Raw genomic sequence first — 23739 nt, forward strand, 5'->3', positions numbered from 1 at the left:
CCCCGTTCTTTTTCGGGACCAAGAATATTACAGAATAAACCCCCACCCCCTGTTGGGTTACCGGGACAGTCTCTACCGCCCCTATATTCACCAGGTGGTGAATGGCTGACAACATAGCTCTGTGAGCAGATAACTCTTTTTTTCGGGGAACCCAACGAAAATGGTTGGGGGGCAGAGAGTGGAATTCCAAGGCGTAACCCTGTTCCACAACTTCTAGAACCCACTTGTCCTGAATCGACTGGTGCCAGACATCTGAGAAAAGGGATAAACGACCCCCTATTTTGCTTGTCAGTTGGGGCGGGGCATAGTCACTGGGATCCTCCTTTCTTGGAGGGGTTTTTGGGGCCCTGATTTGACTTCCCAGAATAGTAGGGCTTAGAATCACGCCCCTTCTGTTGCCACTTTCCTCGGAATGGGCGAAAGGAACCTGGCCTGGCTGGTTTCTTTGAACCTCGAAAGGAAAGGGCTTTCTCTGTTTCGTCTCCTTGCCTTTGGAAGGTAAAACCTTCTTTTTATCCTTGTTCTCTACTAGATATTTGTCTAAGCCCTCTCCGAACAACAATGTTCCTTTAAAAGGCACCGCTGCAACCCTGGCCTGGGCTGCAGTATCTACCTCCCAATTACGCAACCAAATATTGCGTCTGCCTGCTACCCCGCATGCCATGGCTCTGGCCGCCAATTGCATGGTGTCTAATGAGCTGTCTGCCACAAAGGCAGCTGACAAGGCAATCTTTTTGAGTTCATCTTTGAACTCCTTAGGGGCTCCGCTATCTGCTGCTGCTAAATTGTTAGACCACGTGCACATTGCTCTAGCAAACAATGAAGACGTGGTAGCTGCTTTGATGGCCCAAGAAGTCGCCTCAAACTCTTTGCGTAAAGCCTGCTCAATCCTCCTATCGCATGGATCCCTGGGTAAACCATCTGAATCCATGGGAAGGACCGAATTGGAAATCAGGCTGGTAACAGGGTCATCCACTGCTGGTAACTTTAATCTCTTAGTAGCCTGTGGAATAAGAGAGTAAAGTTTGGAGAGAATCTGTTGGTTGGCTTTAGGTTTGGACGGGCGTTCCCATTCCGCCTTGACCAAGGCAAAAAAGGCCGCAGGCAAAGGAACCCCTGTCTGAGCACTGCTCAACTTTGGCATCATCTCCCCTGAACCCGTGGGGAGGTCAGGATCCAACTCCTCATTTTCTTTAGGGGTAGCTACAAAGTTGAGGGTCCGCAATACTTTGGGGAGCAATTTTGAATAGTACTCAGAAGGGAATAGCCGAGATTGAACAGTGTCGTTCTGCTCCTCTTCATCTGACAGCTCGCCTTCTTCTTTGTCTGATTGAGGTTCAGATCCCTCTGATTCCTCAGCAGAACTCATGAGTGGGGATTCCAAACCCAAAGGAGGCTTGGACTTAGCACTCCCTTCCATAGGGTCACTGGGACTAGGATCTCTGTCTCTTTTCCTGCCATCCTTCCTTTTTGGTTGAAGGGGAGCAGGGAGGTCCAGCTGCCGGCGCAAGTCCTGTCCCAACTCCTTTAATAATTCCTTCTTAAGCCAATGGATTAAATTGGTCTTGGCATCCTCTCCAGTGAGGTCAAGATTCTGGGCCTCTTGCTGTGGAGATAGAGCCCCTGACAAAGGGGGTAGGTCGAACTCGCTGGGTGAGCTGTGGGAGCTAGCCGCCATTTTGTTGCCTCTAGTGTCCCTATAAGGGAAGGAATGCAATTGTACTAAATAAAGGGCGGGAAGACTCAAAATGGAGGGCAATATGCCTCCGTGGTGCCCTCTAACGGGCCTTGAGCTCCTTACACTATTAAGGGAATAACCCCTGCAAGGTCCCCTCTCCCCCTCCTTAGCCAAGCCTACACGGCAAGGCAAACCGAAGGGGAACATAAAAGCAGGCTGGGGACGATACCCTGCAGCCTCGCGCACAGCCCTAACGTCGCAGGGCGACTTACCGCGCTGCTGCTCCAATGGCCGCTTCTTTACTTCCCGCTTTGTTCCGAGCGCGTCTGCGCGGGAACGAAGCGCTGCGGGGCTCTGCCGTCCGCTCCGGGGACCCCTACGAAGCAAGGCAGCTTGCCCGCCGCCAGTCTGAAGGCCGCCTCTTTGCTTCCCGCTTCGTTCCGAGCGCGTCTGCGCGGGAACGAAGTGCTGCGGGGCTCTGCTGCTCGCTCCGTGACACAGAGGAGGCAAGGCAGCCTGCCCACCGCCGGCGTTGTGGGGAACGATCCCAACGCTTCCGGCTCTTTCTGCAAGCTCCCTCTTCTGCTTGCTGTGGAGTTAGATTTTCAAAAACCGGATCTTCTGCGCTTTAAAGAAGCGCTTGGAGAAAATACCGTCCTGCCTGTGCAGGGCTGGGAGAAAAACTGGCGCGCTCAGGGTGGTATAGGCCACTCCCCCTCCAGATCGTTTGGAGCACCCGACCCTGTGACATGGAGGAGGAGCCTATACACAGTAGTCGGACCGACCCACTGTCCAGACCACCGGAGAACACGGTGCTGGCTATACCCTCTACTGGTCAGGTAAGTCAAAGGCTGAAAGCCACCTTTCTGGCGTTGGCTTCATGGTCAGGAACTCCATTGCCTCCAAACTCGAAAACCTGCCAACAGGTCACTCAGATCGCATCATGTCCATGCGCCTCTCACTTCAAAACAAGCAGCATGCCACACTCTTCAGTGTGTATGCCCCAACCCTTCAAGCAGATCCTGCAGAAAAGAACAAGTTCTATGCTGATCTACACAACCTTGTACGGAAGACCCCTACAGAGGACAAGGTGATCATCCTTGGCAACTTCAATGCCAGAGTAGGTAAAGACTTGGAAGCCTGGATGTAAAGGTGTAAAGCAAGGCTGCGTTCTCGCGCCAACTCTCTTTACGATCTTCTTTAGCATGATGCTTCAAAGAGCCGCAGTAGATCTAGATGATGACGATAGTGTCTACATCCGCTATCGCACCGATGGCAGCCTGTTCAACCTGAGGCGACTAAAGGCCCACTCCAAGACAATGGAAAAACTCATCCGAGAGCTACTGTTTGCTGATGATGCTGCACTCGTCTCCCACTCGGTATCAGCTCTGCAGCACATGACGTCTTGCTTTGCAGAGGCTGCCAACCTATTCGGCCTAGAAGTTAGTCTGAAGAAGACAGAAGTTCTCCACCAGCCTGCACCCCAGGAAGATTATCACCCTCCCTGCATCACTGTGGGTGAATCAGTTCTGAAGACAGTCCAGCAGTTCAGCTACCTGGGGTGCATCATCTCCTCAGATGCTAAGATCGACAAGGAGATCGACAACAGGCTGGCAAAGGCAAACCGTGCCTTTGGCCGACTGCACAAAAGAGTGTGGAGCAACAAGCATCTGAAAAAAGGCACAAAGATCAGTGTTTACAAAGCGGTTGTGATGACAACCCTCATCTACGGCTCCGAATCGTGGGTTTTATACCGTCATCACCTGCGACTCCTTGAGCGCTTTCATCAGCACTGCCTTCACACCATCCTCAACATCCACTGGAGTGACTTTGTGACCAACACTGAAGTTCTCAAGCGGGCGGAGGTTACCAGCATCGAGGCACTGCTGTTGAAGACGCAGCTGCGCTGGGCACGGCATATTTCTAGGATGGAAAACCACCGCCTTCCCAAGATTGCCCTGTATGGCGAACTCTCCACCGGCCATCGAAATAGAGGGGCACCAAAGAAGAGGTACAAGGACTCCTTGAAGAAATCCCTTGGCACCTGTCACATCAACCATCACCAGTGGTCTGACCTAGCCTCAGATTGCAAAGCATGGAGGCACACCATCCACCAGGCTGTCTCTTCTTTTGAGAACGCACGCATAGCTGGTCTTGAGGACAAAAGGAGATTGAGGAAGAATCGCACTGCTACAGCACCAACCCTAAATCAGACTTTTCCCTGCAGCCACTGTGGCCGGACCTGCCCGTCCCGCATTGGTCTTGTCAGCCACCAGCGAGCCTGCAGTAGACGTGGACTATTGCACCCTTCTTAAATCTTCGTTCGCGAAGCCAAGCCGAGAGAGAGAGTACAGGGCCTACTGTAAACTCTTGGAAGATTGGCCACATCAGGGGTGTATGGTCTAATACGCAAAGGAGTTCCTGCTACAAAAGAAAAAGCCCTGAATATAAATCCAATCTTTTCCTCCTCCTCCTCTTCTTCCTGGCATGTGTCATGACTTACTTCCTCGAGCCATCTAGGTTTATTAGTTTTTCAACAACCATTTGCAGGGTGAGACACATTAGTCGTCTCTGCCTCCTAATTCTGACACTGTAGTAATGAATATAACCCCTGTGCTATATAGATTAGGGTTGCCAGTCTCAAGGTGGTGAAACCAGAGAGCTCATGGGTGTGAGTAAGGTATATGACTTAGAATCCATGAGAGCTTTAACTAATACATGTATTGAAAAACAAAGTTTTAAACCACAGTATTTTTCACATGTTAATTTAGAAATATTTTACAGTCCATCTTACAATGCACTATGTTCTTTCTTAGTTTGTAGGACTTCCTGAAGTCCAATGCAGGTGTGACTGCAATTCCCACACCTGCATTGGACTTTAGGAAGTCCTAAAACGAAGAAAGAACATTGTACATTGTAAGATGCACTGTAAAATATTTTGAAATTAACATGTTAAAAATACTGTGGTTTAAAACTTTGTTTTTCAATATATGTATTAGTTAAAGCTCTCACTGAGTGTTCTAAGTCATATACCAACCTCAAGGTGGTGGCTGGAGATCTTCTGTTATTATAACTTGATCTCCAGGCAACATAGAAGAGTTCATCTGGAGAAAATGGACACTTTATAAGGTGGGCTGCATGACATTATACTGCAATGAAGCCCCTTCCCAACCCTGCCCTTCTCAGCCTCCAACACCAAAATCTCCAGGTATTTCCCAACCCGGAGCTGGCAACATTAATATGGAATAACAGCCTGTGAGTCCCTAGAGAGATGCCATTTTTCACTGCTTTGTGCATAGAAAGAGAGCAAAATGGTGAGGTAAGATTATTCAATGATGGAGAAGATTCCTCCATGGCTCTAACCTTTGTGTCCTTCCTCACTGTGGTCCACTTCCTGTTTCTCTGCTTGTCTCTCAAATGCTTGGACTGCTGCTCACAGTCCTGGCCTTGACCCCATTGAGTGGATAAATCTGATTTCCCTCCAAAACACTGATATCAAAAGGCTTTTCCTATCACATGCTTTAGGTTCAACAGGTCATATGTTCAACAGGACCTGGATATAGAAATTCTGAATACCAATAAGTTAACAAAATGGGATATTTGACTTCGAAACATCAAATCTTTGTGAATTGATCTGGATTCTCTGCAAGCCATTCTGACAACACTGCAATTTTTATATGAAAACAATACAAACACAACTATATAAAGCCCAGCAATAAAAGTGGCAAATGAAACGAAAGAGCAGAAGCAGAAAAGGAGGCTGGATAGGCCCTGACACTTAACAACTTGTATAACTGAAGACGATTTTCTTACAAGACTTCGGCTGCCATGAAAATTCAATTAAAATGCACTTTGCTAATCCTGCCAAACAGCTCCCATAAACAATCGTTTCTTTTGGATTTTCAAATGATTGAAGGCAAAATTGAAAACTAGCATGTAAGTTACTGTCATTTGCCTTTACCACCACAATTTCACTCTCTAACACTACTTATGCCCTTAGCCAAATAAGAAAAAACAAAACCCAGTGAAACAAATGCAGCAGTGAGTGTGTTGTCAGGGCAATGGGTGTGTTCATTCACACACTAAATAATGTGTTCTGCAACTGGATTTTTACTGTGTAAGATAGCAAAATCCACTTGCAAACATGTTAAAGCACCCAATGCTTGACTCTCTAAAGATCATACCCAGTGCTGGATTAAACCCTGTAGAAGCCCCTAGGCAGTCAACATCTCAGGGGCCCCCTCACAAATTACCTCAGTTGGAGTGCCCACCCCACCTCCCATGGCCCCCGCTGCAGCCTGCAGGCACCTTCTCAAAAGCCCCTTTGACAAAGCTGTGGGGGAGAGGCAAACTTGGCGATGATGCCAGCAGCAGCTGCACCAGGCAAGCTGGGCAAAGAGTGACTCAGTTGCTGACTACTTGTGCGGGCTGAGAGGAGGAAATGGGGGGAGCCAGCCCAGGGCCCCTCAAGGCTTGGGGGTCCATAGGCCAGTGCCTACTTGGCCTAATTGTTAATCTGGTCCTGCTCATACCCTGAAGATCTTGTTGATCTCTAAGGTGCTATTGGACTCAAATCTAGCATATGGTACATTGCATACCACAGCTTCATGGTGCAGTCACATCTCCACAATGTAAGGAGCTAGAGAATTTTAAAAAATGAAAAAGTCCTAGTGGCATTGGGAGGGGAGAATGATCACTGCTAGGGGACTCTGGCAAGCAAAATGCATGGAATACCTGATAGCATACATCTGGCATGCAATGGATTCTAGAGGTGATTTGTTAATGATCCAAGATTCCTTTTCAGATGTGCTCTGTTAATAAATCAATTTATCTTTACAGCTATCACATGACAGAAGCTCTGGTCACATGATCTCCACCTTGGTGAGGTCTGCCTTCTGCTTTCATTATTCTTATTAAACTAATTGCTTAATATAGATTAGGATTTAAAATGGCCATTTCCCATATTACATGATCCTGTGGAAAACAAGATTTTGACAAGTTTAGAGACATGAAGCCAAGTTATATTCTTAATGTGTCTGAAAATGAATCCATACCTTTGTGGACCACATGAATCACACTGAATCAGGGTCCCTTTAACACAGACACTTACAGTATAATCCTTTTTACAGTTATACTCTTTTATGGACCTAGAAGGTGTAACATTGTAGGATTGCATGGTTACTCTTCGTACTGTTCATCCAACCCAATGGATTATGTCTTGATGCAAAAGTTTAGATTACTCTGTTTGTACAATTTGTCTGACCTATAATTCCATGTACCTTAAAGTAGAAACAACAACTAGCAGAAAACAGGGGAAAAGTCTAAACAGGTGTATTGAATATCATGCTGGCACAGCAGTAAACAAGGATGTTATATAAATGTTTAGGTGAAGGTCAAAATCTGATTGTCAACACATGTTGGGAAGAAAAATCATTAACTGAATACCACTTTTAGCCAAAAAAGAGGTTTCAGTAAGGACATGGTCTTCTTCCTTTGCTGTAGAAATGCTTATTCTGGCATTCCGTAAAGCAACAAAGATAAACTATGTGGGCTCCCAATAGAGCCATGTGGCTTTTTCTCAGACACGTCCTGACCAAAGGCCATGTAAGATTAACAAATAATGCCATTTACAGAGAGGGTTAATCAGGAGTCCAAGCTTCACAGCCAAAACATACAGTATTTTTCCTAGTATCTAAGATTACTCTAGATTAAATATTACTGCCTTCTAAACATTACTGCTGCAAAACTAGAAATGACCTCGTTACCTTGAAAATCACATCATTTGAAAATGTTTCTCTTGACATGTTAATGCAACATTGGGCTATGTCTACTCTATTTGTTATTAAGCATCAGTTCATTAACATTATGCAGAAAAAGAATATCTGCTTGGAATTCCTTGTATGCCACTAAGTCCTTCACAGTTATTTGGGAGCCCAATCAACAACCAGGCAGGCACCAGTGATATTACATAACTGTTTTGTTAAAATGTTGTTTTTATTCTGTTTTGTTTTGATCCCTACTACAGATGACAATGCATTTTGATTCCTACTACAGATGACATATTGGCTGCATTTAATTATTCCCTTTCAGCAAAGCTAGCTTCATGTTATTAGTTGGCTCAACAGATGGTCCAAGGCAGCTGATATATATTACTCATAACACTACAAATTTGGAAATTCTTTCCAATAGTGACTTTTATTATTATTATTCAGTTCCATATTCGGGAGTCCAGTAACGGGAAAGTTATCTGTGGACATAACAAACATTTCACAATATGGTAGCAGACATAACTACATAAATAGGCTGGCACAAAAATATGTCATCTTTGAAAATTGTATAAGAGACTAAAAATTCTTTGAAACACAACCTCCTAGGCTGTGTATAGAACTAGAAGAACAGCTCCAAAGGTTCTAAATCTGGGAAGAGTGTCTGAAATGCTACCACAACCATGTCAGGGACTGAGCTTTGTTCTATTCATCCTACTCTGCAGCATCTTATCAGATGAATTCTGTTGACAATAGGTACTTTTGCTGGACCAAACTCTGAAGTCATCATTGATACTACATCTGGGATCAAACTTTGTATTGTATGAAATTACTATACATTAGATTGTCGACCATTTGGAGACAGGATGTATTTGGAGAAACTGCTGAAAACCACGCTGAGACCCTGAAATGGTGAAGAAGCTAAATCAAATACACAGTGCAATCCTAATGTAATATACTGAGTGATGAGATGTGTTGAAGGCAACATACTTTATTGGCAAGTACATCACAAGGGGAGCACCCGCGGGCCGGGTCCCGATTACATACATACCCCAGAACAACCCTCCGTCTGGCCAGGTCCAATCCTGGCCAGTTAAACTTCCCACCACAGATCTTGATTGGCGGAGCGTATTAGCGAGCTACATCCAGGGACCAGTGGACTTCCATTGGTTGCCTCTGTAGTGTTCGCTGTGTTGTAACATCATGACTGAAATGCAAGACATAACACTCCTCCCCCCCCTAGTTCAGGACACAAAGTCTTTCAAGTAGGCTGGAGCCCTGCATTCCCTGGTCGACCTCCTCGAGGTTATCTGGGGAGTTGGAGCGGCCGCCGTGGCTGGAGGGGCGGCTGCTTCCTCGTGTTGGGGTGACGCCGAAAGAGGACTGTCTGCCGCTTGTTGCTCTTCCGGAATCCCCTCTCTGGGGGGGGTCACTCCCACCGCTGTAGTGCTCTTCTGCCCGTATAGTCGGTGCGGCCGGCATGGGCTGCGTAGCTTCCGGGGGTGTTGCTGTCAGTTCTCCCCCGCTCCCCCGATTGCTGCCGGTTCCTCTGGCAAAGTGCGGCGGCACAGCTGGTTGATATGCCTCCGTAGGATCTGGCCCCCCTCTGACGAGACCTCATAGGAGTGGGACCTAGTCACCTGCAGCACCCGGACGGCTAACCACTCCGGGCCGCTTGCAAAGTTCTTAGCGTACACCAGATCCTCTGGGAAGAACCCCCTAGCGGGTTCCCTGGTTTCGGGGGAACTGCGAAGGTCCGTGGCCCGGTCAGGATGCAAACTGTCTAGCCTCGTGATCAACTTCCTCCCCATTAGTAACTCGGCAGGGCTGAACCCGGTGACGGGGTTGGGGGCGATTCTGTTATCAAATAAGAAGGCTGCCAGGCAGTGGTCCCAATCTCCCTGTACAATGCACCCCAGGGCCTCTGCTTGGCTGTTGGTGGCTGGTCCCAATCTCCCTGTACAATGCACCATGCGCTCTGCTTGGCTGTTGGTGGCTGGATGGAAGGGGGCGGACCGAATGTGCTGTATGAGATATCTATTCAAGAACTCCCGGAATTCCCGGGAGGTGAAAGCGGTCCCATTGTCTGTGACGAGGGTATCGGGAATCCCATGCGTGCAAAAGGCCCTATGCAAGGCTCTGACCGCCGCCGCGGTGGAGGTTGAAGCTACGGGAATCACTTCCAACCACTTGGTGTATGCATCTACCAGAATAAAGAATAAAGGGGAGGGATGGTGGCTCAGTAGTAGAGCATCTGCTTGGGAAGCAGAAGGTCCCAGGTTCAATCCCTGGCATCTCCAAAAAAGGGTCCAGGCAAATAGGTGTGAAAAACCTCAGCTTGAGACCCTGGAGAGCCATTGCCAGTCTGAGAAGTCAATACTGACTTTGATGGACCAAAGGTTTGATTCAGCATAAGGCAGCTTCATATGTTCATATGTTCAGTATTTGGCCCTTGTATGGCCCTGCAAAATCTAGGTGTAACCGGGACCACAGCCTCCTACTGGACTCCCAGCGAGGGACAGGGACACTGGGTGAATCAGGCCAGGACTCTTGGCAGGGTTGGCACCTTCGAACCCACCTTCAATCTCTTCGTCCATTTTCGGCCACCATACATAGCTGCGTGCCAGGGCCTTCATCCGTGCTATTCCCGGATAAGTTTCGTGTAGGGCTTCCAGCACTTGTTTCCGCAATGCGGGGGGGGGGGGACCACCACCCTGCTTCCCCAGAGAAGGCACCCCTTGTGCATGGACACTTCTTCTCTGCGTGATGCGAATGCCCTGAATTCTGCGTCCTGTTCGCCCGCGGGCCATCCCCTCCCCACCCAGTCTAAAACACGGGTGAGGATGCGGTCTCTACCCATGGCCCTAGCTACCTCGGCGGCATGGAGGGGCCTCTCCAGTAGAGTCTCTATAAGGATCACATGGTGAGCCAAGTCCAGGTACATAGAGGGCAGCAGCAGGCGGCTGAGGGCATCAGCGTGTCCCATAGCTTTGCCCGGGCAGTGAACCAGGGCATATGTTTATGAATTGAGGAACTGATTCCACCGCAAGGTGCGCTGTGACAGAATTTGCAGCGTCTGGCAGTCTGGGGCGAGGAGGCCCAGCAGCGGCTTATGGTCCGTGGCGATTGTGAAACGCCTACCGTACAGGTAGTCGTTGAATTTATGCACACCCGCCACTATTGCCAGGGCCTTCTTGTCTATCTGGGCATAGTTGCACTCAGCGGGGGTCAGGGTCTTCGAATAATAGGCCACGGGAGCCTCCCTCCCGTCCGGGAGTTGGTGCCCCAGGACGGCGGCCACCCCGTACGGGGAAGCATCGCAAGCCAGAATCACTGGTAAGGATTCGTCAAAATGGTGGAGCACCTCATTGGAGACTAGTAGGTCCTTGACTGCCTGAAAAGCGGCGGCCTGCTTCTTTCCCCAGACCCACAGGGTGTTTTTTATCTAGGAGCCTATGAAGGGGTTCTGCGATGGCCGCTTTGTGGGGCAAAAACGAATGATAGAAATTTAATAATCCCAAGAAACATTGTAACTCCGTCTTGCATGTGGGGGCCGGGGCGTGGACAGTAGCCCTGGTCTTGTCGGCCATCAGGTGGATGCCCACGGCATCTACTCCAAACCCCAAGAACTCTACCCTCGACATCCCAAGAAAACACTTCTCCTGCTTTACTTTAAGTCCCACCGCCTGGAAACGGCAGAGTACCTCACGCAGACGGTTGCTGAACTCCTCAGTGTCCAGGGCGTCAAAAAACGGTTGCACCCCGGGGATCCCCTTGAGAAGAGAATCCATTATGCTCTGAAAAATCCCCGGAGCCACACTAACCCCAAATTGCAACCGCCGCACCCGTAAAGCTCCCCTGTGGGTCACAATGGTCTGGGCTTCTGCTGTCTCGGTGTCCACCAGGAGTTGCTGGTACGCCTGGGCCAAGTCTAGTTTCCCAAAAACCTTTGAGCCCACTAGTGCTGCCAGCACGTGGCTGACCACCAGGACGGGGTATGGATTGTCCTGAAGTGCCTTATTTATTGTGCACTTATAGTCTGTGCAGATGCACACATCTCCATTAGGCTTCACTGGAGTGACTATGGGTGTTTCCCATGCAGCATAGGAAACCAGTTCTAGCACTCCCTGGGCCGTGAGGCGGTCTAGCTCCGCTTCTATTTTTGGCTTAAGAGCGAACGGAACTCGCCTGGCCTTCAGCCTTATTGGTCTCACGTGGGGATCAAGGGGTAAGGTGATGGGAGGCCCTTTGTAGCACCCCAGGGACCCATCAAACACTTCCGGAAATTCCCGGCACACGTGCTCGAAATTTTGTGTTCACAGCTGCTGCACCCCCACTATCTGAATACCAAGCGGTCAAAACCAGGCCAGCCCCAGTAATGTGGTGAGCTGGCGTTTGACCAGGAGTATGTCCAGTTTGCCCCTAAAGTTCTTAAACTCCACCCTAACATTGGCCCAACCCAAAATCTGTACAGGGTTTTTTTGGAAGTCCCGCAGTATGAAATCAGCCGGTCACAGCCTGGGCCAGCCACGGGGGCAAAGTTTTCTTAGAGACTCCTCCAAAATTATGGAGATGGAGGAGCCCGAGTCCAGCTCCATTAGGCATGGAGCGCCCTCGATTCGGACCAACACCCGGACCTTATCGGGGGTGTTGAAGGGCAAGTTCATCACCTGCAGGCTAGTCGATGCGGTCGAGTAGTCATTGGTCGAGTCGTGGTTGGTGGACTGGCGTCTGCGGGTGGCCTTGGCCCGGCAAGCCCGCGCTATGTAGCCCACTCTTCCAGAGTTCCTGCAGTCTACGTTGCGATAGGGGCAGTCCTGTCGCTCGTGTGGATCCGCACAGCTGGCGCACTTAGTGTTGGCTGGTCTCTCGGTCGCTCGTGGCCGATTGGTCGCTCTTGGCCCCATTCCTGGTTGGCAACGGAGCTGGTGTGCCTCCTCTGAGTTGGCCGGCGCCATCTCCTCTTGGTGGACGGCTTCTGGTCGCGGGTTGTGGAAAGCTTTGGTGGCTCTCTCGAACGTGGTGGCTTCGTTGAAGGCCAGTTGGAGGGTGAGCTCCTCCTTTGCGAAGAGCTTTTGCTTCAGTCTTTCGTCTCGGAGGCCCCAGACAAATCGATCCCTCAGGGCTTCATCCAGCTTGTCGAAGCTGCAGTTCCCCACAAGTTGGCGTAGAGCGGCCAGGTAGACTGCGGCCTGCTCTCCCGCCCCTTGATCCCTCTTGTGGAAGAGAAATCGGCGGGCGATGATGGATGGCTGGGGCAAGAAGTGCCTGGTCAGGAGTCTGACGATCTCCTCGTACATTTTCTCCGTGATCTTTGCGGGGGCCGAGAGACCCTTTGCAATCTTGAAGGTGGCCTCCCCGCAGACACTCAGGAGCACATCTCTCTTACGGCTGTCGTCCGTGATCATGTTTGCTCGTAGGTAGCAGTCGACCCACTCCATGTAGGTCTCCCACCTATCGGGGTTGGCGGGGTCGAACTCTGCAAGGTGGCCCGTCGTCACACTCGGGTTAGCCATGGCGGCGGTGATGGCGGGTGCTTCAGTCCCCCTAGACTGCATGCCCTCCTTGTCTCCAGCCAGGTCAGCTAAGTCCCGCTTGGGGAGTTACCTAGCTAGGATCCCACCTTTGTCGCCACTGTAATGTACTGAGTGACGAGACGTGTTGAAGGCAACATACTTTATTGCAATAAAGTAAGTACATCACAAGGGGAGCACATGCGGGCCGGGTCCCAATTATATACATATCCTGGAACAACCCTCTGTCTGGCCAGGTCTAATCCTGGCCAGTTAAACTTCCCGCCACAGATCTTGATTGGCGGAGTGTATTAGCGAGCTACATCTGGGGACCAGTGGACTTCCATTGGTCACGTCTGTAGCGTTCGCTGTGTTGTAACATCACGACTGAAATGCAAGACATAACACCTAAGTAGGTCTGCTCAAACACCCAACAATTCTGCTCACATCATGTTCACCAGTTGCAAGCAGAGACCTGATTTTTCAGTTATCAGTTTGATGGTTTGTCAGTCGGTTCATCAGTGTTTGACAAGTTGCTTCACTATATTCTTGCTTAATCATGCAGTACAGAGCAAATGGCATATGTGCATTTTCATACAACCTGACCAAATTCTACTACACTCCCATCATTGCTATTTAATTGCTCCGTGCAACAGGCAAGTGTTTGCATGGACAATTAGATCACTCACAAATCACATAAGTCAGTCATAAATAAATATGGTATTTCAGTAAAATCCTGTCCTTTGGTGTTCATCCAAGTAGTCCTTAGTGACACTAATGGCCACCAATTAGTTTGAATCGGTGACGTCTTTGAACATGAACAGTTTTGGGAAAATCCGATGCAATCAAGTTTGGTAGCACAATCTGAAGTAGAGTGATCAGCTTGCACAAACAGTTTGACTGTCAAATAAGTTCATAGCAAATTTACAGTATTCCTAAACAGTGTCATTCTCTTCTAGAATCCATTCTAAACACATAGATATCAGCTGATTCAAAAGGATATACCCAGGCGTCATTTTGTAGAAAAATAGGTTGTGGAGCTCATCCAGGGATTGTTATGCAGCTGCACCTACTATTCAATGGAGAAGGTGGGAAGGAGGTGGAACTGCCAGAAAGGTTCAGGAGCTGTGCTCCTTTGAGCGCCAACTGAATCCAAGGCCTGGTTATACCTCTGTTTAGGATTACCCTACAAATAAGTCAACAACCTGTGCAATTCTATGTAGTTCTTAGACCCGTCATTTGAAATGGCAGGCATTAGTTAACTAATCTGTCTATCTCCTTACAGAATTAAGAACATAATCTACATTCTTGTCTCTTAAAAAGTAATTGGAAAAAACTGCCAGTCCTATGTACCAGACAAAATTGGAAAAAACTGCTGGTCCTTTGTGCTAGACAAAAGTACAGTTTCCCACAAACAGAGCAGCATTTAAATTAGGTATCTCTAAAATAACTGTCATACCCATTTCCCATATGCATCTATTCCAAAGTAAAACTGCAATTGATGAAAGGATAACCGGATTACAAAAGTTGGGGAGGGGGGAGCTCAATTGACCTGAACTACTTTGATATTCCTGGCTGCTAAGTAAATCACTGATTTAGAGTTCTTGGAAACACAACAGGAATGAATCATTCAAGTGAGAGCTTTGTGTGAACTTTAAAAAGGTACAAAGGTATGTGGCCATGTGCTCAGCAAATGGGTGAATGTCAATATTTGGATCTGTAAATTTTGGCACCCCCTGTGCCAAAATTTCACAGTACTTCTTTGGAGATGACCACAAAGCTTTCCAGGCATATTTCTACCATCTGTATTTAAATGATCTCTGTTTGGGACCCTGCAGATATATTAACAATTCCAACCCAGGAAAAGGCACGTTCCTATGTGTACACACTTCAGTCCTGAACATGTTTTTTGGTGGCTAGTTTCATTAACTGCAGTGCCACCAGCTTCAAATCAAATATACTTACAGGTTAAATTAGGAATGAATGAAACTGAGGTTTTCCAACTATGCATTTCCCTTGTAATGATAATCTGAAGACTGGAGGAATATTTGTAGAGAAAAATCAGAAGGTAAATGGAGTGTTTCTACCACATGGGAATTCTCCCTGCAACCCCGCACCCCCATTTATTTACTTATTTTCGAGCTGCTTGGTTCCAAAACTGGAATTAAGACTGGCTAGGGACAAACAGCCTTGAGGAATAGACTAGTTGCTGGAGATTATCTACTTCCGGGGTGACCAACGGTAGCTCTCCAGATGTTTTTGCCTACAACTTCCATCAGCCCCAGCCATTGGCCATGCTGGCTGGGGCTGATGGGAGTTGCAGGCAAAAAACATCTGGAGAGCTACCCTTGGCCACCCCTGATCTACTTTATCCTCCTCCCACCTTGTAAATGCAGTCCCTCTAATTTGGGCAAAGTGTGGTTGGGAACATGTATTTGTTCCCTGAGATAATCTACTGTGTCCCTTAAACCGCAACTAAGACATTTCAGGGGGCTATTTGTCTATTTGGAGAGGTATAACGAACAGGAGAACGGTACACTGAACGATTGTCACTAAACTGTACGCACTTCAGTCGTGAACGTATTTACTGGTGGCAAGTTTCATTAACTGATGGATACCTTGATGAGTAATATACATTTTGCTACTGGATTGTTATTGATGAATCTGATTGATAATCTGATGAAGATTATCAAAATGTTGGCAACACCTAGGAACCACATCTGACTCTTCTTTAGACTTGCCTCATCTTTAGATGTCTCTTAAAAGATTGTTCTCCTCCCAAGTGATTTTCTATAGTTATGGACTTTTGGCTGGACTCTTGACCCTTGGAGTGATATTTTACTACTGGGATTTATGACATTCACAACCACTATTTGAGAGTCACTTAGGTGACCTATGGAAATAGTTTTATTATCTTAATTAAACCTGTGCTATCAATATTGTACCTTTAACAACCTTGTGCATTTGATGGATTTGTATTTATATGTTGTTACATGTTTTCACTTTGTCTATAGAATTATAGACATACTTACAGGTTAAATTAGGAATGAATGAAACTGAGGTTATGTCTATAGAATCATAAATTATATTGTTGAGCTAGCATCTATAAAATAGATATTATCTTTTTTACCCTAGCACTAAGGCAGGACATTATTATCTGCAGATGTAGTCCATTAGAAATTATTTAAAAATTGCTTTTGTGTTTGCTTGTCTAATATGTTTTAATGAGATATTTTAATGATTTTATAGTGATTTTATTGCAATGATTTCATTTTATGAGCCATCAGGGGAGAGTGGGATATAAATATAATAAAATAAATAAATAAATAAAATAAAGTGCCTGAGGTGCTTCACAGAATAAGTTACAGTCTGACCAACAATGCATCTTATTTGCAATCTGGAACTGCAAGGGGGGGGGGGCTATAGATATTTGAAAGTGGTGGTGTTGTTGTTTTTAAAGGTAGGCAAATATGCAGTGGCTGGTGCTCATAAGATGTCCTCCAGAATCTGTTGCATAACTGTGAATCTGCTGAGAATATAAGCAACATAAAATTAACAAGAGCATGATACACAGAACTGTTTGGCTGCTCTCAGCACATTCTTTCATCCAGGTTTTATAATCCTTGGTTAACTAAATTCAACAAACAGGAGTTCACTGTACGGTTATGCTTTGTAAAATAACAATTTAGTGTTGATAGCATGGGTTAATTTTAGAAAGATACTTTTGTTTCATGAAGGCAGACAGAAAGAAACCATAAACATTTATAAAACTAGGAGTCAGCATAGCATTCAGCTAGAATATGAGAAACCTGGATTCAAATCCCCACTCTGCCATGAAGCTTACTTGGTGATACTGGGCCAGTCACTCTCTCCCCCTCAGCCTAACTTACCTCAAACAGATATTGTGAGGGTAAAATGGGGACAGGAGAACCATGCCTGATGTCCTAGTTCCTTGGAAGAACCAAAGGCAAACATGGGGATGAGGGGATAGGGAGGAATCAGCTTTTTTCCCCAGACGTGTTAGGAATTAACATTACTGGAAAGCTATGTACAGAGATATTGTGAAAACCTTCCATAGTTGTTTACTACCCAACATATCCACCTCACCTAACTCATACTAACCCATTAAGCCCTTGGGGAAGCTTGGAGGCTATTTAAAACTACAGTCCTAAAAGCTCAGATAAAATATATACCACGAGTTAGGAAAGGCACAAAAAGGTATAAGAAAAGGCCTGCATGGTTAACAAACAAAGTAATGGAAGCTGTAAAGGGTAAGAAGGACTCCTTTAAGCGGTGGAAAGCTAGTCCAAATGAGATTAATAAAAGGGAACACAGGATGTGGCAACTCAAATGCAGGACTGTGATCAGGAAGGCAAAAAGGGACTATGAGGAGCATATTGCAAAAAACATAAAGACCATCAATAAAAATTTCTTCAAATATATTAGAAGCAGGAAACTAGCCAGGGAGGCAGTAGGGCCCTTGGATGACCAAGGGGTCAAAGGATTACTGAAGGAGCATAGGTAAATGGCTGAGAAGCTCAATGCATTTTTTTGCCTCCATCTTCACTGTGGAAGATGAGAAATGTTTGCCTGATCCAGAACCACTTATATTGGAAGGGGTGTTGAAAGACCTGAGTAAGATTGAGGTGACAAGAGAGGAGGTACTACAACTGATAGATGAATTAAAAACTAATAAGTCACCAGATCTGGATGGCATACATCCCAGAGTTCTGAAAGAACTCAAAGTTGAACTTGTGGATCTTCTGACAAAAATATATAATCTTTCATTGAAATCTGCCCCCGTTCCTGAGGACTGGAAGGTAGCAAATGTCACCCCCATCTTTAAAAAGGGTTCCAGAGGAGATCCGGGAAATTACAGGTCAGTCAGTCTGACTTCAATACCGGGAAAGTTGGTAGAAACCATTATCAAGGTCAGAATGAGTAGGCACACTGATGAACACGAGTTATTGAGGAAGACTCAGCATGGGTTCTGTAAGGGAAGATCTTGCCTCACTAACCTGTTACATTTTTTTGAGGGGGTGAACAAACATGTGGACAAAGGAGACCCGATAGATATTGTTTACCTTGACTTCCAGAAAGCTTTTGATAAAGTTCCTCATCAAAGGCTCCTTAGTAAGCTCCAAAGTCATGGAGTAAAAGGACAGGTCCTCTTGTGGATCAAAAACTGGCTACTTAACAGGAAGCAGAGAGTTAGTATAAATGGGCAGTCTTCACAGTGGAGGATGGTAAGCAGTGGAGTTCCGCAGGGCTCAGTACTGGGTCCCATGCTCTTTAACTTGTTCATAAATGATTTGGAGTTGAGAGTAAGCAGTGAAGTGTCCAAGTTTGCAGATGACACTAAATTGTTCAGGGTGGTGAGAACCAGAGAGGATTGTGAGGAACTCCAAAGGGTCTGTTGAGGCTGGGTGAGTGGGCGTCAACGTGGCAGATGAGGTTCAATGTGGCCAAGTGCAAAGTAATGCACATTGGGGCCAAGAATCCCAGCTACAAATACAAGTTGATGGGGTGTGAACTGGCAGAGACTGACCAAGAGAGAGATCTTGGAGTCGTGGTAGATAACTCACTGAAAATGTCAAGACAGTGTGCGATTGCAATAAAAAAGGCCAACGCCATGTTGGGAATTATTAGGAAGGGAACTGAAAACAAATCAGCCAGTATCATAATGCCCCTGTATAATCGATGGTGCAGTCTCATTTGGAATACTGTGTGCAATTCTGGTCACCGCACCTCAAAAAGGATATTATAGCATTGGAATAAGTGCAGAAAAGGGCAACTAGAATGATTAAAGGTTTGGAACACTTTCCCTATGAAGAAAGGTTAAAATGCTTGGGGCTCTTTAGCCTGGAGAAACGTCGACTGCGGGGTGACATGATAGAGGTTTACAAGATTATGCATGAGATGGAGAAGGTAGAGAAAGAAGTACTTTTCTCCCTTTCTCACAATACAAGAAATCGTGGGCATTCGATGAAATTGCTGAGCAAGTCGGGTTAGAACGGATAAAAGGAAGTACTTCTTCACCCAAAGGGTGATTAACATGCGGAATTCACTGCCACAGGATGGGCCATTGGGCTGATCCAACATGGCTTCTCTTATGTTCCTTCTATAGGAAATAATCAAAGTTAGGGGCACCTTCTTTGGGGGGTCATAGAACTGGACTTCCTGGTACAAACTTTTTTAAACTTTGGGGGTATTTTGTGGAGAGGCATTGGATGCCATATGGAAAATTTGGTGACTCTACCTCAAAAAACAGCCTCCTCAGAGCCCCAGATACCCGCGGATCAATTCTCCATTATTTCCTATGGGAATAAGTCTCCATCGGGAATAATGGAGTTTCCAGAAGACATTTCCCTCCCCTCCCCCCGCTTTCTGATGACCCTGAAGTGGGGGAAGGGCTTCCAAACTGGGGGATCTCCTGCCTCCACCTGGGGATTGGCAGCCCTAGCCCCACCTGGAGGCTGCAACCTTACTGGGAGAAAGCTCAGTTGAGGAAAATTGAACTTCTTACGATTGCTTCCTCTGTGATCTATTCTTATAAACAATTCAATGGGTTTATGAAGGTTTATGTACCAAGGTTATAAATTCTTTGCTTTCCCCACATCCACAAAAAGGACTTATGATGATAACAGTGTTATAATTCATTTAAATTACACAAAATACTGCAAATGCTCTTAAAATATTGCTTTTGTTTAACCTTGACTTTCAAAACAGACATCTGGACCTTGCCTTATATAAAAATTCCTTTGTATAATACAACACAGATTTAAGCTGTGCTTCCCAGATGCATCTGGTTATTTATAGGAGAAGGCCTAGAAAATGAGTTAAAGGTGCCTGTTTTTCTTGCCTCTAAGATGTCGATGTTGGGGTGCAGGGGGCTGGCTGTTAGGGAGGACACGGGGGAGGTCTCACTCCCCCCCACCCGGGTCGCCTGAGCTGTTGAGGTCCATCAGGCCTCAGACAACAACAAAGCTGCATCTATATAAACTGTGACCGCACTTTATGAACATCTATGAGCACTGGCACTTTCAGAAGAGCACTTAATATCTAACTCCCTACTGGTAACTCTGACTTCTACTCCACTCTCCACTGAGATAAATGTTTTATATTGCTGGCCACTAAATGGATTAGAATTGTTATTAGTTATTTAATTAGATATATTGAACATATGAACATATGAAGCTGCCTTATACTGAATCAGACCCTTGGTCCATCAAAGTCAGTATTGTCTTCTCAGACTGGCAGCGGTTCTCCAGGGTCTCAAGCTGAGGTTTCTCACACCTATTTGCCTAGACCCTTTTTTGGAGATGCCGGGGATTGAACCAGGGGCCTTCTGCTTCCCAAGCAGATGCTCTACCACTGAGCCACATATTATTTAATTGCTCAGCATTGCAGATCTATATATATATTTAGCATATTAATTGTTGGGGATAGAAATTCGGGGGATATATTTACTAATATGTTATTGATAAAATTAAATATTTTTGGCTAATTAATTAGAGGGGAGTTTTAAGGTGGGTCTTTTAATTAAATTAACTATTGATTAAATTGGGGAGGGGGAGGGGTGGGCTCCCTCTTGGGTATCCTACCCCCCCAGGGAAAGTGTATGCGCAATTACATAGCCTCTCCTTTCCCGGTGTAGTGAACGCCGCGTGGTCACTGTCCGGATATGCCTGGCAGATGGTCACTGCAATGGTCTCTCCTGCATTACTGCATCCGTGGCAACACCTTCCCGCGGGTCCCCCCCCCATTTCTCACAGAGTTTGCCACGTCATGGTGCGACCGAATGTCCGGCGGTATAACCGGATGGGCAGGCTGGGCTCACCAACCGTGCCAGCCAAGAGAAGGAAAACTCTAACATCAAACCTGGGCAGATAGAGCTCGTTAATGTAACACCTACCACCTGGAGGACTCGCTGCCGGCGTCCCGGCTTACTGGGCCATGGCAGATGACCCCAAGGTGAAAGGGTGGAGCACAAACTGTGCTTCACCTAAAAATTCCTCTGCGCAGGCCTAAGGGGGATATCCACAACCCACAACACACCAAGTCCTGCAGCGATGGGCAAGGGGCGAAACGGCAGGTGGAAGATGCCACTGGAAGCCGCAGTCCCGATCCTGCATGTAGGCGGTTCAGGGTATTGGTTGCCTGATGCTGACCCGGAGACAAAAGCATTTTTCGGCAGCACCCTGAACGACCAAGCAGCCTTATCTAGGGACAGCACTGCTTGCTCCACACGGAGAGGGGCCTAGAAAAGATAGCCTAAACAAAGCTCGTCTCCCCCACCCCAGTTGGCTAGCCACGGTCAACGGGCATCCTTACTTGCGGTCAAAAAATAACAACAAAGAAAAGACTTGCACCTGCCTCACAAACTGTGCAAAGACTAAAGCTTGTGTGTTGGAACATCAGAACCATGCTTGACACAGTAGACAGTGGTCGCCCTGAACGACGCTCTGCTCTAGTTGCCCACGAACTTCTCAGGTTGAATATTGACAGAGCAGCTCTCAGTGAGGTCCGTTTCCCTGAGGAAGATAGTCTTCAAGAACATGGTGCTGGCTATACCCTCTACTGGTCGGGTAAGTCAAAGGCTGAGAGCCACCTTTCTGGCGTTGGCTTCATGGTCAGGAACTCCATTGCCTCCAAACTCGAAAACCTGCCAACAGGTCACTCAGATCGCATCATGTCCATGCGCCTCCCACTTCAAAACAAGCAGCACGCAACACTCTTCAGTGTGTATACCCCAACCCTTCAAGCAGATCCTGCAGAAAAGAACAAGTTCTATTCTGATCTACGCAACCTCGTACGGAAGATCCCTACAGAGGACAAGGTGATCATCCTTGGCGACTTCAATGCCAGAGTAGGTAAAGACTCGGAAGCCTGGAAAAGAGTACTTGGCAAACACGGCATTGGCAACTGCAATGATAACGGGCGCCTCCTGCTAGAATTCTGCATGGAGCACCAGCTCACCATCACCAACACTATCTTTCAGCAGAAGAACAGCCTGAAGACAACCTGGATGCACCCACGGTCCAAGCACTGGAACCTTATCGACTACATTCTGGTGCGCCAGAGAGATCTTCGAGATGTCTTACCCGAGTAATGCCCAGTGCGGAATGTCATACGGATCATCATCTTGTACGCTGCAATCTCCGTCTTCACTTTAAACCCACACCCAGGAGAGGAGGTATCCCTCGGAGGAAGCTTCAGGTTGGCAGCCTTCAGTCAGCTGAAGTTAAAGCTGCCTTCCAGGCAAAACTCCAGTCAAGAATTGAGGACCCCAGTTGCCCCACAGACCCTTCTCCAAAAGCACTCTGGGAACACCTAAAAAATACCATCCTGTTGATCTCTGAAGAAGTCCTCGGGTTCTCCACAAGGAATAACAAGGACTGGTTTGACGAGAACAATCTAGAGATCCAAGAATTACTAGCAAAAAAGAGATCTGCCTACCAAGCACATCTTGCTCAGCCCTCCTATCCCGGGAAAAAGCAACCTCCAGAGCAAGCTTTGAGACATTCAGAACGAGTGGTGGACCAAGCTTGCAGAGAGAACCCAGCTGTGTGCAGACACTGGTGATTTAAGAGGGTTCTACGAAGCCCTGAAGGCAGTATATGGCCCATCATATCAGGCTCAGAGTCCCTTGCGTAGTGCAGACGGCCAAGTGCTCCTCACAGACAAGGCATCCATACTGAACCGGTGGTCGGAGTATTTTCAGGTTCTCTTCAGTGCCAACCGCGTAGTTCAAGATTCAGCAATCCACCTCACCCCACTTCAACCAGTGAAAACAGAGTTGGATGCGATCCCCACCCTAGAAGAGACTGTTAAAGCCATCAAGCAACTGAAAAGTGGCAAGGCAGTGGGAGTTGATGGAATCCCACCAGAGATCTGGAAGCATGGGGGCACAGTACTACATAGCACACTTCACAAAGTACTTGTCACCTGCTGGGAACAAGGCAAACTACCACAGGACTTTCGCGATGCAATCATCATCACTCTACACAAGAACAAAGGGGAAAAGTCAGACTGCTCCAATTACCGGGGGATAAACCTGCTCTCCATCGCAGGCAAAATCCTTGCCAGAATACTCCTGAACAGACTGGTGCCCGCCATTGCAGAAGAACTCCTCCCAGAGAGCCAGTGTGGCTTCAGAGCTAACAGGAGCACCACCGACATGGTATTTGTTCTCAGGCAGCTCCAAGAGAAATGCAGGGAACAGAACAAGGGTCTATATGTGACTTTTGTTGACCTTACCAAAGCTTTCGATACCGTTAGCAGGAAAGGCCTGTGGCAAATCTTGGAACGTTTAGGATGTCCCCCAAGGTTCCTCAGCATGATCATCCAGCTACATGAAGACCAGCGATGCCAAGTCAGACACTGCAACGACCTCTCGGAGCCCTTCCCAATAGGCACAGGTGTAAAGCAAGGCTGCGTTCTCGCGCCAACTCTCTTTACGATCTTCTTTAGCATGATGCTTCAAAGAGCCGCAGTAGATCTAGATGATGACGATGGTGTCTACATCCGCTATCGCACCAATGGCAGCCTGTTCAACCTGAGGCGACTAAAGGCTCACTCCAAGACAATGGAAAAACTTATCCGAGAGCTACTGTCTCCCACTCGCTATCAGCTCTGCAGCATATGATGTCCTGCTTTGCAGAGGCTGCCAAGCTATTCGGCCTAGAAGTTAGTCTGAAGAAGACAGAAGTTCTCCACCAGCCTGCACCCCAGGAAGATTATCACCATCCCTGCATCACTGTGGGTGAATCAGTTCTGAAGA

General features: G+C 47.0%; 1 protein-coding gene across 3 annotated transcripts in view; it reads right to left on the reverse strand.

The window, feature by feature from the left end:
* ADGRV1 (adhesion G protein-coupled receptor V1) overlaps positions 1-23739 on the reverse strand; it is a 556327-nt gene that overhangs the window by 169178 nt on the left and 363410 nt on the right. The window lies entirely within an intron of this gene.

The sequence above is a fragment of the Heteronotia binoei genome, chromosome 4, assembly GCF_032191835.1.
Source record: "Heteronotia binoei isolate CCM8104 ecotype False Entrance Well chromosome 4, APGP_CSIRO_Hbin_v1, whole genome shotgun sequence".
In the NCBI taxonomy this organism is placed as follows: Eukaryota; Metazoa; Chordata; class Lepidosauria; order Squamata; family Gekkonidae; genus Heteronotia; species Heteronotia binoei.